Raw genomic sequence first — 15,910 nt, forward strand, 5'->3', positions numbered from 1 at the left:
GAGACAGCGGATCACATCTCAGCCCAGGAGCAACATCTTGAAGGAGGCTCTTGCTAATCTGAACCAGGACAAGATACAAGGAGCTCTGTCGCAGAGTGGAATCCGCTGGAGTTTTAACCCACCAGCAGGCTCGCACCATGGGGGTGTATGGGAACGGATGATCCGCTTGGTGAGAAGAGTTCTCAGCTCGGTACTGCGGCAGCAAAGGCTGGACGATGATGGGTTGCACACGTTGTTTTGTGCTGCACAAGCTTGAGTGCTGGAGACATTGTTGTGATCATGGATCCTTCAGCTCCTCGTGGTTCCTGGCCACTTGGCAGAGTTCTGGAGGTGTTTCCCGATAGGCATGGTTTTGTGCGTTCTGTGAGATTACAGACGAAATCAAGTGTCATTGAACGACCAGTGACAAAACTTTGTTTGGTGTATGGAGTGTAAAAAATGTTGGTGTTTTTGGTGTGAAATTTGACTCCTTTTTGTATCACTTTAATGAATTGTTATGTCTGGTGGCCATCACAATTAGGGGCCGGTGTGTAGGAGCCAAATATGTGTGTTTTCTGTTATAATGTTTCTGTGTGTCATTCACTGATGTGAACATGGGGTGTCGCTGTAATGCCAGCCTATTTGGAATTACCTATAAAGGTAGAAGGAAGTATGTTGACGTCAGGTGTTCAACCCGGAAGGGCAAACGGTTTTTGACCGCTGTGGCGCGGAGGGATTACGGGAAGTTGTATGTTTGGTTTTGGATATCTGTCACGAGCGGTGCATCAAAGCAATAAAGTATTGTCATGTTGAAACAAGCGCTGCCTGTGGATTATTAAAGAAGCAACTTAATCGCGGTATCTCAAAGCGAAGCGCGTCGACCAGGTCACACCGGGGAAGACATCTCAGGAGTTAGCATTGGGCTAACCCCTTCATGCACGCTAAACTGCCCTCTTGGATGCCAAAATGCGCACTAAAGTGCCCCCTGGGAGCCAAAACGCACGCTTAACTGCCCTCTTGGACGCCAAAGCGCGTGCTAAAGTGCCCTCTTGGGAACCAAAATGTGTGCTAAAGTGTCGCCTGGGAGCCAAAACGCACACTAAAGTGCCCTTTTGAACGCCAAAACACGCTCTAAAGTGCCCTCTTGGACGCCAAAACACGCTCTAAAGTGCCTCCTGGGAGCCAAAACGCATGTTAAAGTGCCCTCTTGGACACCAAAAACGCGTGCTAAAGTGCCCCCTGGGAGCCAAAACACGTGCTAAAGTGCCCTCTTCAGTGGCGAGGACACGCTATATGTGCCCTTTTTTTTCCTTTCCGCTCCTGCCCTTCAAAAAGTCTGTGCACGCCACTGCTTAGTAGCGACAGCCTTCCAAGGCTAACAGCATATCTGCTAACTTAATTTCGTGTTAGCACATCCACTGTGTTGTATAGGAGCTGGTCCTCGATGGTTTCTTCATTTCCAGGACTTCAACATGGACCATCAGCTGTTCAGACTGCTGACTTTTTTTGCTTTAGCTTCAGTCTTTTAGCATGAGTAGTTAGTGAGGAATGAGGAATGAGGGAATTTGCTGTGTGATCCCCCCTCTGGACACCCAAGGCATTACTAGTCAAACACTGAGGAGCGATCAGAGACTGATGAGCAATCGTGACAAATCAAGCACAGATCAGCATATTTCTATCCATTACATGAACACATTTTTACGTTACGTTTTAGTGGAGGCAGCCCAGTAGTCTTCACCGAGCATCTCAACAGGAGCAGCTGCTGTCGGAGAGCCTCTGTGACCACCACGTATTGCCAATCACTCTGGGAATTTTTCAACCGCCTATGCTGTCGCTGGTGCTTTTTAATGGCCTTTGGAAATATGAACAAATGAATATAAAATCGAATGGAGGACAATCAATCTTCCGTTCATCACCACATCAATAATAAAAAAGGAGTATGACACATCTATTGGCTGAAATACCTCCAGTATTATTTCTACCATTGTACAGTGTGTCGGTTCTCAATACAAACTGCTCAAAAAACAGTTGCCTCTCAGAATTAATGCTCTTCGTTCAACCAGATGGCAATAAAAGCCGCTGTTTATCATGTCTGAATTCATTACAAGCTACTGGGGCCTGCTTGCTGTTTTGCTACTCGCTGTTTTGGAGCATATGCTTATGCTGCAGAAACTCCTTGAGGGTAGCATTAAAGGAATATTCTGCACGAAATCTATAGCTGATTATTTTTGAGCAGTGCACTCGTCCCCTACAGACCTGCAATTTGTCCCTGAGACCCTGGACATGGAGGCTGTGGGTAGCTTGAATTCATATAAGTGTAATGGATTCCAATAGTGACCAGTTTGCACGAAGGAGGAGAAAAATCCATCACAACCTCTTGGATGACCCAGAGAAATGTTTCTTAATTATTTTTGCAATGCCATACTGCTCTTGTATTATCACTTAACAAATAGACAAATTAGATGTAGTTATTTTTAACTGTAAATGAAGCCAAGTTTACATTTGCACATATCAAATCTGGGCAATCCTGCAAAATTAAGGCTCAGTTTCCTCTATTGATGATACTACACAAGATGATTTTGGTCATAATTCACAGGTCATAAATCTGACTCGTTCGTAGTTTTACGATATTATCCTTATTTAGGATTAAGATTAGGATTATGATTAGGATTTCCTGTAGATACTCAGCAATAATCAGTTCAAAATCATCCTCTCCTGCCATGTCTATTTTGATGAAGACTGGATCCAGCCAGTTCAGACAGTGTAAAAAAAATTAAACATTTTTCATTAAAAATAGTAAATTTGGCAGATTTTGCAGCCTTGGAAATAGTATGCAGGTTCTGAGAGCTTTCTATTCAGTAATATTTGTCTTCTTTCAATTTTAATCTCGTTTTCCCCATCTTCTCTCTTCCTTTTTTCTTTTCATATTCTTCACGCTTCTTTCTCTTTCAGTGGCTTCACATCTATTCATCAACATCTCCTTCGTCTTTGTCACCACATGCCTTTCCTCCGCTCTACCATCTCCTTTGCCTCTCCATTTCCACATTCCTCCAGTACTCCCACTTGACTGTACACCTCCCCACACATCAGCCTCATGTTCCTTCTCCCTTTGCTCCAGCTTCTCATCCATCTCCCTTCCCTCCTCCTTGCTCATCTCGCCTTCTCCTTCAGACCCGGGCAGCTCTGCGGAGTAATTTAGCAGCTAGTGAGTCCTGGGCCAAATCTGTCACCGCAGACATACCAGCAGCAGCACGAGTGATTTCCCACCAGGACCACCAACACTTCTAATCACATCCTCAGGGACACAAGGAGACAGAGGGATAGGGCGAAGAATAACAGACAGGTTGTGAAAAAGAGGACGAAGAAGCCCATTAGGTAAACAGGCGGGGGACACAACCCCTAATAGAGTTAGATATCACTCTGGTGAATTAATTAGCCGCTTAAGTCGGCCAAGCGGGAAGTGTGATAAACTCACAAGTGGGACTTCCACGGTGTTGACATTTGATTGGCTGAAAGCTTCTCTTCTTTGCTAATTTTAGCACTGTCACACACATGAAATATATAATGGCTGCATGTGGGGTCACAGTTAACGAACGTGTTCAAACTTGGTTAAAAACTAGGACGATCTTATTGTCTGTATGAAGACCCCATCACACCACATTATACAGTCCAGTAAGGACCACATGGATGCAAGCTGTACATGAGCTGAATGCATAAGAGCAAGCCTCAGCATCACCTTGGCAAATTCCCACTGGGACCTGTAAGCAGTACATTTCTCTTTCTGATGGGCAGGGGAGTGGAAGCCCCAGCTGCAAAATGTCTTATTTCATTAAGATATATAAAGACACAGACCAGAGCAGTTTTAATTAACTTCCCCAAGTCGTATGACACAGAAGCATGAGAATGTAAGCTGTTCTGGAAGGAGGAGAGGAGGGCGAGTGTGTGCGTCCACACACACATGAAAGCATGTGCCTCGTGTGTGTGTGCCAACTTCCCTTGATTGAAGGGAAAGGCGACCTCCCCTGTCAACGTGCATGCCGCACTTAGGGAAAGACTTATGTCCACGTCACGTCCCCACAGCTTCCGTCCTGATTAAGAGACGTGGCACGGAGTGATGGACGCAGGGGTGACAGAGCGGACCCCGCGTTCATTATGTATCTGGATGTGGCGCTGACAGCTCCGATGACTGACGGGGAGAGACCGAGGGGAGGCGAGGAGCTGGGTAAACTTTGTGACCGCGGGACCTTTTTCACTCTGACTGTGTAAATATTGTGTTCATTCACAAGATGGAAAGAATTGTTGAGATGTCAGACGCGCCTTGAAAATGCATTTAGTAACTGAATCACAGTCAAATCTGTGGATAAAGTCATCGTAAAATGCCAATAAAATGGAACGTATCAGTGATTTGCCATGTGTTAGCCCATTAACTACAAATTGCATATACTCTACATTACTGCTGATCGTTTTCCAAAGCATATCATAAATGTTTTGGTTGATTTCCTACCTTCTTTCCAGGCAGCCACTGGCTTATTTTGTGGATATGACGTGACATTATTGCCGATGATGACTGACGCCATTACTGTAGTTGTATTTAAATGTGATATTTGCTCCTTTTGTGGGTATGTTGCTTTTTGAAAATTGCAGTGTGTGATCTCCAACCTGTAGTCAGGACAACATATATCAAATGTACCCTCGCAGTGTGGCGCAGTATTTAAGCTTTCCATCCTCTGCTCACCTTACCGTGCCAGGTGCTGCTCTGCTTACCTGAAAACACCTGCTGCTTCCTCAGGTTAAGCACTGCTTCACTTCACTAAGGTAAGACAAAGGTGCCTATGCAATAAACATGTGTTTATATGATGCTGTGGCTCTGTAAAGTCAGTTCCATAGCTTCTGAGATGCGTCTCTGACTTAACCTGATTCATAAATGCACGTCTGGCATTTGTAACAAACTAAATCAGGTGAAAATCAGTTAAACAATTCGGAGTTATGATGATTTCATTGTGGATAGACCTTCCGCCTCAATAGACTTACATGCATGAGGAAGAGTGGCTTCCCTGTACCAATATGGCGGCTGTGACACATCACTCCTCTACGTGTTTATGTGAGTCGGTGTTGGAAGCGATGAGGCTGTGAATGCTACTGATAGCCATGCATTAGTGTTTGCTGAATGCTAGAATCTGCTCTTATATATGTATGCAGTGTTTCACTGGTGTGAGGTTATGAGGGTATCGAGTTGTTGCAGCGGCTGAGCTCATTTTCTTGTGGTGGTTGTTTAGCAAATGTGTCATGACGCTGATTTATGTTTTAGTCATGCAGAAATTGCAGTTGCAGTTGCTTTTGGGGGTTCTGTTGGCTCAGTGCAAAGTTAGATAGAGGATATTCCTGTTAATTGGCCTCAGGGATGTAAACATGACTGTTGTTTTGCACGCATACCTGTAGCGTTTGCTTCGTTGGGAACTCAACATGGCTCCTGTCACACACAAAATATAAAAGAGGTCACAATTACATTTACTTCACATTCCTCATATTCAGCTAAGCCATTAAACTGCTGAGCTCTTGCATGATTTACACCACTGTGCCTATTGCCAAGATAAGCTCATATCCATAATTATCTTCTACTTACCAACGTAACAACATTTTCTAAGTGGAAATTGTGCATTGTATAATTGCTTTAATCTATGAATTTGTTATTTTAATATTTGTAGTCATCTTTTACATCAGTGATGTGTTTTAGCCTGCAGCTACTTAGCAGGAGCTATCCAGCAGGGGCAGGGTCAGCAGCAGCTTCAGCCTGCCCCACGTAGACAGTGGTTTAAACAGAACGACTGGCGTTTGGCACCGTGTGTAATGCATGTTACGATCATCACTCCCCAATCTCTGCTGTGCTGAGCTTGGTGGATGTCCACAGAGGGTTACAAGGTGAGACGAGAATGCTTGGCTTCTCCAAGCAAGACAGCGCCAGCATCACGCACCCCGGCATCGTCGTTCCTGGAAGTCAGTCCTGATGACACCACGCATGTCATGAAAAATTGCAATAATGATTGGTCGGGGAGCAACATGCAGTCTATCATGTCTCTCAGCCAAGCCACAGCAATCATTTGTCACTCTAATCTGACAAAGTGACATAATAACAGGCAGAACTGTTTGGTAGTCTGAACCGGGCATCAGACCAAAAAACAGACAGAAATTTCCTTTCAAAATGAAATTGCTGCTGTACCAGATCTGCATCAATACACCATTAGATGCCCCACTCTACTGGACTCAGTGCCGAACAAGTGCAAGCAGCCAAAAAACTGAAATGCAGATGATGAAACTGGCAATCCACCAGTTTAATCACAACAACATAACAAGAGAGTCTGATTGTTTGATTCATAAGCACACACATTATTAGCTACTTTACTATCTCCTTCACCCTTGAGAATATAAAGAGCTTTGGTTTTGTGAAAGTTGGTGCTCTTCAAGGTTTTGTCAGTCTGAAAGAAATTTTGCATCACCAAATATAAGTCCATTGCACTAAGCACCCCAGCAGTTCTTGGAGGTTGCCATAGTGACTGCCTTGTTCACCTCCTCAGGAGTGCGGCGGGTCGGTAATTACAGCAGACGAGATTTAAGTCCATTATGTAAAAAAGGACCTGACTCTAGATGAGAAAATTATGTTCTCAGGCTACAATAAAAAAACAAACTCTGCGGCTGAAAACAACATCTAACAACAACACTAACAACGGTAACCTTGGACAACTCCTCCCCAGAGTTCCTCTAAAAATATTCTAATGAAGTTACATTATATTATTCTGCCAACAGCTAATTAATGTATTGCAACTATAAAGTGAGGTTACAGTAAGTACTCCAATATTTCTGTTAGTATTTTGTCAGCAGTGTACTGTGAGTCTCTTTTTGTGTGTATGTGCCCGAGCAATTGTGTGTTTATGTCAGCGAGGTGGGACCATGTTCAGCATGTGTAATGAGGTGGGAGTGTGTGTGGAATGTGGATTAGAATGGTTGAGAATCTCCTGAAGGCCAGAGGTTAGACTGGAAACCAGTACAAGGGGGGCCTCATTACAATGATGTGGTGTGCGTGCAGCAGAGGGGCAGAATAAACAGCATGAATACTGACCTCAGTATTCTCCAATTGTCCTGCCTGAACCTGCCCACCCTTCATGATACATGCACGTCTTAAGATGGAACAGTGCCTCCACCTGCATTAAGTGATGTCCGACCGTTAGGGGGTATTAGCTTAACCAGTGCTCACCGCTAACGTGCAGGGCGATATAGGGATAAACAAAATGTAATTTGCTAGTAAGTGAGGGATGTCATATTTTGAATTCTCTATTTCCAGGCTATCGCTACACGCTAACTCAAGGGAGAAGCAGGATTGATAATAGTAACATTAGTAACAGTTGTGTTTCCAGGTGTGTCAACTGCAAAGCTGTGGCAAAAAGAAAATGTAGACTTGAATCAGGACAGAAATGTCATCATCGGTATTCCCAAAGAAGTCCCGCTGACCTCGTCAATGGAAATGTTCAGTGCAGTGTGAATTATAACTCTAAGTGAAGGCTACAGAGTTGACGTTGCGATGGCCTCAGATCCAACTGTAGAATGTAATGGACTATGTCAAAATCAATATAATCATCTTCAAATCGATAATTATTGATTTTCTTTAGGAAGTAGTCATGTAGTAAGCAGGTGATAAAGGTGACTGAAAACCCTTCCACCTCGCGTCGAGGTCCCGCATCACCATGTCAGGGTTTATTGCACAATAATGCCACGCTCACTGCTCATTATGCCTTACATTGTGAATATGGACAGATCCACCTCAGCTGCTAAATGCATCCTCCTCCATGTTTGCCACCAGGTAGCCGCTAACTTAGCCTGTCCACAGGTTTGTGTTTGGCAGGTAGGGCCCAGAGGGTTTACTGACCTCCACTCAGGGTCTTGGACAGCTCACCAGAGAGAGCTGCGTTGATTTTTTTTACTTGCATATTAGTTTGTGGTTAGCTTTTGTGCCTTATTTCTTGGGCCACTTGTTGACTAAACAGTGAGCTCTAGCCATAATAGTGTGACCCTTCTTCTTAGCTCTAGATCTACCACTGTAAGTGCTGGCAAACTAAGACACTGAGGGGTATCGTACAAATCTTGTCAATTTTTGTAGGAGTGTTCGTGTTGATGGTGTCCTTCTCGGTGCTTTCCTTCTCTTTGTCTTTTGATGTGGACCAGTTAGTAATATTTGAATCAAATACATTTTTCCTTCGTTGTCACAACCTCGTAAGGCCAAGGAATCACAATTTCCTGCTTCCATGAGGACGACTACACATCTACACCTATTTGCACCACCTCTCATCCTCACCTGCCCTCATTGCTGGCAGTTCTAGACTGAAGAGGGATGGACACACCTTCAAAAGAAAAGCTTTGAAGAGGCTACATTTAAACATTACCACATCTACATTTCCTCACAATTTGTGGAAGACATTCTCCCAGGTTGGCGAGACATGAATACCAGCAACATTGTAATAAATGTTGGCACCGCTGACATGACATGAAACAAAGTGAGATTACATGTGACCTCATTAAAAAGACCATTCAGCATCAGCGGATCTCTGGCTGTAAGGGGTAATGAGGTTCATAGCAGGTTGTCTTTGATCTCCAGGCTGTTGAGCTGTTTGACCAGCAGAGTCTTCTTGCTCTGCGTCTGGATCTGACCTGGCCTGCTTAAAGTGGATGGCCTTTACCCAGCTGGAAACACTATTTTGTCTTGGAATATAGATTACTTGTTCATACGAAAGGTGTCTAATCACACATTCTCCACACTGAAGGTGTAAAATCTCTCTTTTCTCGTCCCTCACCAAGTCATTGCCATTTTAATCGTTAACTGCATCTCAAAATTAGTTCTTTCTGCTGTATTAAGATTTGCTGTATCTTAAATTATATGACCTAGATGAAACTTAATATGCTTGCATTATAGGGGGTGATTGTTATCAACGCCAGTGCAAAGCTTTGTGCTGCAGGAAATGTTCGTCTCAAAGTAACTTAACACAAAAATCCAGTTCTGATATGGCTCTAGGAGGGAGATCAGTGAACAGCGAGGCTGATCTGTTACTTGGAAGCACCAACATGTGCGGAGGAGTGACACTGAACTCCGACCACAGATATTCAGTTTCAAGCTGCAAAACTGCTGAGAGCTAAGCGCAGTAAGACTTCTAAACAGAGCTGTCTCTCATGTCGTCTGCACAAGGACACGCATTGTGCCAATCAGTTTAGCGCAAGGCTTGGCAGGGTTGAGCGAGAAAACCGTCGAGGGTCGGCCTTGACCAGTCCGGATCAGCCAAAACAATGAGGGTCAGCAGTGTCCCTGGCTGCGAGGCTGCAGCTGAAAAGCGTGTGATCACCACACGCACAGACACGTTTGGCTGTCTCACCTTCGAAGCATTCATCATGCTTTTGGCAGCAGAGGCTGCAGCGTCACTCAGGTTCAGTTCAGACGGCTTTCACTGTGAAACTGCACCTCAGAGCCAATTAAGCAAGTATCTTTTCTGGATTTCTTGGAGAATGTGTCACAGTGTTGACGTTTTACAACCTTTTTAAGATAAAGATATAGTTATTGATATGAGCACACATTTACAATTTACTTTATTTCAAAAATGGCTGATGTTTAGCTGATGTTTTGACTTTATGACCAGTGTTTCATAGTGATAGTGACAGATGATCCTGCAGGTTTTGATTTGTGTTTAAGTTATACTTTATAATGAATATGAACTTTGAATGAATGTGCTTTCTTGGAAGACATACATTTCACTAAATAACAGTAATATTTGTGCAGCCTGCAGCAGATGACAGGCAATTGCAACAGTTCCTCACACAGCCTGTGTGCAGCCAACCTGGAGACCGTTAATTCCATCACTGTGAAATTTGTTTGGGTCTCACTGGGGCACCTGTATCCTCTTGCCTCTGTTCTTGCAGATCTGTATCTTGTTTCTGCCTATTAACTCTGCTCTGTTGAGCACAGTTGGCGACATTTTCATTGCAAGCAAGAAAGCAACAAAAGCAAGAAAGAAAATGACCAAATTATGTTACAGTGTCACTCAGATATTATCTGGGCTGAGGGCTGGGCTCTGGCAACAGGTAAAACTGGGAATGATGGCAAGATGTAAAATCAATAAAGCATCTAATCTCTTAGTTGTTTTGGCAGCATCTTAGCAAAAAATGAGCCTAATTCAAATTTTAATGGCAACAAAGAGGGAGAAGCTCACTCCAATTAAAATGCGTGTTTTGCGAAGGGAGGGTGTATTGCAGCATCTTCTGCTAGTGGCCATCAGAGGGGGTGTGATGTTTCAAGAGAGATTCAAGTGTCCGCATTATTTTGGACATTTCCCATGGGTGCTGCAGAGCGTGGGCTCATACTGATGTGTGACCATATCAGATGAATGGTAACACTGTCCAATGAAGGTCATAAGTGGAATAGACATGATGTCAAAGCAGAGTTTTAATTGTGAGCTAAACATGTGTCCATTCTTTTAACATGCCTGCTGTAGTCCTGCAGCCTCATATAAGGCTTTGCCCTCACAATGATCTCTGAGTAACTGAGTACATTTACTCCAGTACTGGAATGATGTAGTTTTGTAATTTTGAGCCATTTGTACTCTTATTTTCTGCTGCTTTATACTTCTTCTCCACACCATTTCAGGGGTAAATATTGTCCTTTTTACTCCACTACATTTGTAATCTTGTACCATTTCATCAGCTGATAGAGCGGAGGGGCTTTTTTTAGGTGGTCTGCTCTGAAAACATTAAGTGCAACATCAGCATCAGTAGCAGCTCTGCGATTGTATCTGGGTGAATCAAATCGTTATATTTGAATCAGTGTCTGTGACTCTCTTTCCTAAATGGCTTCCACACACAGTAACAGTACAAATGGTTTCATATGATAAAGCCGGGCGACTGTTGAATGAGAGAGGACACTTTAATTGTACTCTTTGAGAGAGGAGGATAAGGCCAGACATGTCAGCTAAATGATCTGCTCTTAATATAATAGGGACAGTGTAGGAGGCATACACATTTCCCTAGTTCATCAAAGGAGCCTGCAGCCATTCATCAAACTCCCTCTCTTTAAGCATATCATGAAAATTCACCTGGAGAGAGGAGGGGGGTGTAGGAGTGACAGAGGAGGGAAATGAGAGGACGGAGGAGGAGCTGTACTCTCAGATTTGCAGTGTTCACATAATGCTTTAACAGGCTGTTCAGATTTGTGGAAGCTGTTTGGTGACAGGAAGGATAACAATGGTAGAAGGCACTTCACAGTAATCTATCATCATGCCTAATACTAAAGAGCATATAGAGGTTGGTTGGCCAGAGGTCAAAGCGGTGAGGTGTAACTCATTAACCCTCCTGCTCCTTCTTCGTGACTTCCCCTTCCTCTCACTTTGGATTGTTTTGGAAATCAATAACAAATTCCTTCATGATTAGATGCTTTTGCTTGTGTTTATCTGTGACATGTTTGCTATCGCTGATCGGGCTTTGGTTAGGATGGGGTGGTCTGTGTGTGATGCACTCTGCAGCAATCATTCAGCTGGTCAGCACACATTAGCTGTGGCTTGTTTTCAGCACGCCTGTCAAAGCAAGAGCGAAAATGACTTTGCTAATAGCGAAGCGACATGCGGCCAGGACCTAAGGAATCAATAGCCGTGCTCAAAAGCACGGAGGGAAAAAAAGGGGCAAAATTGTCCGACAAGTTGAATAGCATAATCAGCCCAGAGTAAGGGTTTCAAAGATGATGTCGCAAAGATGAGCCGACATGTGAGCCATGATGCTGAGCATGAAAAACAGAGCGAGAGGGTAATAGCACTTTATTTTCCTGTCGTCTGTCTGACCCCATCTTTCAGCGTGCTGCCATAGCAGACGTTCTTGAAAGTGATTCGAAACACACTTTGTTTGTCTTATGTCAGGGTGAACCCTTTCACAAACCAGATTCCAAAAAAAGTTCATCCTTTCCAGGATGCTCCTACATACCCAATCATGATACTATCCCGTGTTACCAATCAACCTGTTTACCTGTGGAATGGTCCAAACAGGTGTTTTTGGAGCATTTCACAACTTTCCCAGCATGTCGTTGCTCCTGAACCAAGTTGTCTAAAAATTGCTGCTGGCATCAAGTTTAGATGAATCAAATCAATGAAGTCGATGAGGTCAAACATTAAATATTTTGTCTTTGTACTGTTTTCAATTGAGTAAATGTCAAAAGGGATCAGCAAATGCCATTCTGTTTCATTTATGTTTTACAGCATCCAAACCTTTTTGGAATCAGAGGGTTTTTACTGTGACACGTAGGTTTCACTGTACTCTGCGTCTCAGTGTGTCTGGGTGATGGTTGATTGACACCAGCTATGAAGACTTGTACTGTGTACAGTAGACTGGAAACATGGTTCAGGCCTCATTGCACTCTGTTTGGCTCTCCTCCATGTGCTGGGAGTGAGTGTATGGTCCACTGGGCCATGACATATCCTCAGATATGATTGTGGCAAAAGGCCATTTCACCAGTAACCAAAGAAGCCGAAGAAAAAGAGGAGCAGGAGCAGGAGGAGGGGTGGAAAAACAAAGGATGAGAAAGAGGAGTGTAACCTGCGGAGAGAAGGACTTTATGGATTACTTCTCCTTACATCCCACAGGACCACCTACACAGCGGGTTTACCACACACGAATGCATGATACCTCCCAGAATACCACTCATTCCAATCATAAGCACACGCAGGGCAGGATAATTCCTGTTCCCCTCCCCACGCAACAAGCTGAAGCAGCAGAGAAAATGAAATAGGTGCTTACTGTACAGAAGCACATGTCCTTTAATACCTGGACCAGATCTGGCTAACATCCCGGCGGGGGGGTTATACTGTATGTATGGGCAAAAGAGAGGGGTGGAGAGAGAAACAGGAAACGGTTTGCTCTGTACACACAGTGCAGTGAATGGCTCGCTCTAACATACCTGAGATGTTACATACCTGTATGTAGAGACTGTGTATTTCCAGTGTTGAAGGAATGGCTCATTTGAATTGATTATTATGTGTTAGATTGCAATGACTGGACTGTCAGGGACTTCCAGCCATGCTGCATTCATGGCATATATTACCACTTTCTACTGAAATCCCAGTTTTAGAGCAAATGTAATGAATCACTCACTATTTACTGGCCACAAAATTAGGATATCTTGACGTGTGCTGCATCGAATTTGACCATTTGATCATTTATTTCTTCTTTTTTTTTTTTGGCTCTCAAAAAAGTTGCTGACAGCATGTGGAAAGAGCAGCTGTCTACTATTGTGAAACTGTGATTTTCTACATGTTAAACAAACCTTTCTTCACATTTGTCTTTCATTTGATTTGTCAGTTTATTTATTTCCTCACAAAATTCATAGGATTACCAGTGTCGGGGTCTTTGGTGAGCATAATCAAATTTGACTCATCACTGTGAATTTGTGAACAAATAAGTCTCTTATTTGTCTGAATATTCCACATTCATACATGTTTAATAAAGTTAGAAAATACAGCAGGTGTTTTTTTTGAAAATGGCTGTTTTTTTTAAGCGTGGTATACTTACAAACCAGCAGTCTGAAGAAAGCATTTGTTTAGTTTTTCAGTGTTTTCTGTCACTGACTGGTGGCTGGGTAGGTGGTAATGTTCACTGTTTTTTGGTGGCAAGAATCCCAGAGAGGGAAGAGAATAGTCATTTCCACAGAGATCCTTCTGTGTTAATGAGACTGTGAAGCTGCCAGGGCAAAGGTGCTGAAGGTATTGAACTTGGCATCACTGATGGATCGAGATGAGATTTCAGATGTGCTTTTGAGAAAAAAATTATGCCGTGTATGCTTAACAATGTTTGCCCTGTCCGATTCTGGGACAAAACTTCAAAAGACTCCATCAAAGTCAAAGAGGAGAAATTAAGAGATTTCCATCTCTTGACCTCTCTTCTTTCACCTCTGTCTTTCCTTATTCTTTCCTTTTCCATCCTAAAAATTAGCTAATTTCTCATGAGACAGGTTTTTAAGAATCATGTTGCAGCACATTTATTCATTTTATTTTATTTCTTTTAACCAGGTAAAAATCTCTTTGGGATTAGCATCTCTTTTTCAAAAGAGACCTGGCAGCATGGAAGCAGAGTTACAACAACAAATACAAACAACATGAATGGACTAAGACAACTGCCACACGCTACAAACACAACTACAGACAGTTCAGATGTAATTAAAGAGTACTATATTGACAAAATCCATCAAGATGGATTTTCCAAAAGTATGCAGAATAAAGAAAGGATGATAGATTTCAAAGCAAGTACAATGATGAAGAGTACTATTTCCCAGATTCTTTAGAACTGACTTAACTTCACCAACAGTAATCAGCTCTTAAAGTCTTTCTATACAGTGTATTTAAAAGCTTTTAGCTCAAAAGTACCAACATGTGTAGAACGCAGTGAGAAAACAGGCCTTATTTGGTTTGATTTTGACACATCTGTGTACACAGGAAAGGGGGAACCAGCCGGAGGAGAGATCTACTGTATATACAAGTCAACCAGTGGGAAGTGATGGCTCTCAGCAGCAGCATCGCGAGGACAATGGTGTATAACACAGAATGCAGTACACAGCCAGTAATAAAAACAGAAAGCACACTGGTATACAGTATCCAGCATCATCAGACACTGGGCAGGTGTCAGAAAGAGCAGATCACCGTAATCCAGTGAAGGTGAAATAATTTCCAGCATCAGGTGTTACCGTGCCTGCATTGAGAAACATGATTTATTCCTAAAGAAGAATCTTCATTTCAGCTTGACCTTAGGTACAAGGCTGTGATCAATAATTACAATACCTAAATATTTATAAGTTGAGACCATCTGAATTTCAACTTGTGGCAGGCAAGAGCTTTGGAGGGTTGAGATGGTAGATAGCATTTGAAAAGAGCGTGATTTTGAATTTCCCCACATTTAACACCAGCTTAAGTTGAGTTAAACAGGACCGAACAACATCAAAGGCAGACTGTTTGTACTGCTGAAGCAGATGAGCAATAGAGACAGAAGACAGAAGGTTTTTTAGATATGAAAGTATTAATGGTCCAAGTATAGAACCGTGGGGTACACCCTTTAATACAGAGAGAGGGATGATACACAATAGTTTTGTTACAGTAGCAGGCTCGATAATGACAACGACACCATGCTTGGAAAGAAAACCACAAGGTTTTTCCTCCCATCTGTCTCACAAAAGAAAAATTGTACAGTAATTTAGATTGCATGGTCAAGAGCTTTGAGAACGCTTTGTAACACCGCTACCTCCGAGTCAGAGTAAACATCCATTTATAAAGGCCTTAAATAGGAGAGAAAAAATATTTACTTCTTATGTTCAGCCTTTTCTGAGGTATTTGTACACAAACATCAGTCATGTGATTTATACAAAAACAACAAAGCCTATCCATACCGGGCAAGGTCAGGTCCCACCAATCAAAAGCACCATTAATAAAGGAAAACCATTTGCAATGACAAACTCAACACCTCAACGGCCAGCATCGTGGGGAGGGGAGGCTGGATAGGAAAAGTGTGAAGAACAGGGAAGAGAGAGGGGGAGATCATCACCCGCTCCACCTATTCTTCTGAGGAGAGGCAGAGAAAACTGCTTTGAGACACTCGGGAAGCTGAGGGGAGATAGAAAAAAACACCCAGACTCCTGAAATATGAATACTTGACATTCCTCAGCCAGATTCACAGTGGCATCGCCGGGTGTGAAAAGGTGACATATTCTGGAGATTGGGTGATGATGACATTCAGCATGAAAACACACTCCCTGTGCACACTGGCTGTCGATTTGAATGAGAGGATGGCAGCTGTCTGCTCTACACTTTTCCGCACATTTTCATGGAAATTAAAAGCTGCCTACTGTGTGCTTCTCAAAGGCAGTGATGGAAAT

The sequence above is a fragment of the Chelmon rostratus genome, chromosome 12, assembly GCF_017976325.1.
Source record: "Chelmon rostratus isolate fCheRos1 chromosome 12, fCheRos1.pri, whole genome shotgun sequence".
In the NCBI taxonomy this organism is placed as follows: Eukaryota; Metazoa; Chordata; class Actinopteri; order Chaetodontiformes; family Chaetodontidae; genus Chelmon; species Chelmon rostratus.